Raw genomic sequence first — 2,449 nt, 5'->3', positions numbered from 1 at the left:
GGACACATGAATAAAAATGATCTCCAGACTAATTTGACACATAACTTTAATCCCTTGTAAACTATTGTCACCATTTGTCTCATAATAATGCCTCTTGTTGCATTTTAAACAAATACCATGGATCATTTTGGAAGTGTGTGCCACCATAGTGGTTAGTTATGCTCAACTATTCAAATTTGCATACTAAACACCTACTTTTATATGTACTGTATGTTATAAATGAATCTAATCAGCTCTCTTAGTTTAGCAAATGTGATAGCAGAAACACGTTTTCTACAACTTTTAATAAGAAAAGGCCGCAAGGGAATAATTTAAATTAAATTGAATCACATAGTAGTCATTATCAAGCAGGTCTGGTGCTCAAAAAACAAAAACAGAAGAATATCAAAGGAACCAACAGCTAATGCTAGGAAGAGTGCAAGGGGTGGTCCTAAAGACCTTCTTGTGGTGGCATCAGCCATCTTCTAAAGTGAGGTTTGTTGCAGATGATCTGTAGCTGAGGGAAGTGGCTGGATAAACTTATTAGGAGGGCCAGCCCTGTCGTGGGATGCCCCCTGGACCCAGTGCAGGTGGTGAGAGACAGGAGGACTGCAAGGAAAATAACATTACTGATGGACCACTCCATGCATGGAGCTGTTGTAGAGGTGGAGAGCTTTCAGTGACAGACTGCTGGATCCTAGATGCTCAAAGGAGCGCATCTGCAGGTCCTTCCTCCGAGCTGCCGTTAGACCTCATAATCTCTGCTGCTACCAACAAACTCAATAAGCGTTTACAAACGTGCTAGTGGTTCCACAGGTTCTTGATCTAATCAAGAATCATTTACACCGTCTCTCTAATGCTGATCTCCATTTGCACACTTTTTAATTGTTCCCCCCAGCACATTTTGACAAATGGTCAAAAGTACTCTGAAAAATGAATAAAAAAAGAAAGTAACCCAAAGAAATTATGTGAATTTTTTTTACCTGCTCTACGAAATTTTATTATTTTGATTAAACAAATGAGTCAGACTTTCTGTAGGAAAGAGATGTGTAAACCAATGTGGATCCAGAGGTAAAAAAGGATTTCAGTCATTTGCCGTAGTAAAAGATGGTCGCCCAGTTGCAAATTACTGTGGGCTCGATGGAATAAAAAAACTCAACTCTATTTGCTTAAGCAATATAACAGGATTTGTTTCAGTATTTCTTTCAAAACACTCACTGTATTTAGCCAATTTTAATAAATGAACTCAAAGCAGATTTCAATGCGCCAAAGTCTTCGTTTGAGTAAAAGACATCAGAAATTAAAGAGAACGTAAAAAGCATAGTATGAAAAGATGGTTTGTGTTGTACAGAACATTTTCAGTTTTAAATTTGTATCTTGTCTGTAATAATTTTGCCCTGATTAAAAATAATCAATAAAGAAGTTTCCATCTGCACCAGCCACCTGTGCTGGTGGGCCACATTTTTCTTGAAATGCAGGGTTAGTGTTAAATCTTCTATTTTAACTTGAATATTGAATTTTTACGTGAATACGCTGTATTTTTTCTTAAATATTGTGCAGTATTTATTCCCCCTCTGTGATAAATTCTCTCTTCTTTTTTTACATCTTAACTTTAAATGTTTTTATTCAGATTATTTAATCTAGTGTGTAAATCAGTTTTTTTCTGACTACTTTTTTTTTTTTTGCCCACTGTCACGTGCAATGGGGACATTGTGGAAGAATAAAAATATTATTTTTGAGGGTGAGAGGGATGTATTTCTGGGCAGGGCAATAACATCTGTTTTTTCTTTAAATCTTTCATTTTAATTTTTCTAATGACAACTTGCAGATAGAGGAAAATGTGATCCAGGTTCTTTGGTATCGGTAGTAGTTGAACTCCGTAAGAAAATAAAAAAATTACAAGATTACCCTCCATTTATGCATCAACGCACACGTCACTAACCTTCATCTGATTTGTAATCATCCTCAAAGGAGCCCGCTGTTAGGGCAAGCTTTTTAGGTCGCACATAATAGGAGTTAAATTTGACGGATTTTAACAAATGACTTCCCCATTTTTATTGTTAATCTTACCGATTATGGGAAAATTGATCAAATCCAGCCTCTGGCCAGGTGATTAGAGCATTTCTAAAAAGAAAAAAAAAAGGGTGCTCTTGCACCATGTCAATCAAAGAGCCAGATTATGTTTTGGGGGCTTTAAATATTGTAAGTGGAACTTTATTTGAAAAAGATACCGAAATTAGTAAAGTAAGCAACATGGATCGTATAAATATCTGTGCGATCAAAACAGGCACAGTTTTGCCCTTAGCTGCAACACTCCTCCCCAACCAAATCCAGGTTTATTAGAAGCTGCTACAAAAACTAGGAACACCATCTGTAACCTGTCAGTTTGTTGAGATTTCATCATCGCATCAAAAACCAGATAAACAAACCGATGTTACGAAATGAAACATCTGCATGGAAGGTGGAGTAA

The sequence above is a fragment of the Fundulus heteroclitus genome, chromosome 10, assembly GCF_011125445.2.
Source record: "Fundulus heteroclitus isolate FHET01 chromosome 10, MU-UCD_Fhet_4.1, whole genome shotgun sequence".
NCBI lineage: Eukaryota > Metazoa > Chordata > Actinopteri > Cyprinodontiformes > Fundulidae > Fundulus > Fundulus heteroclitus.
The sequence above is the reverse complement of the archived record's forward strand: the minus strand, read 5'-3'. Positions refer to the sequence as shown.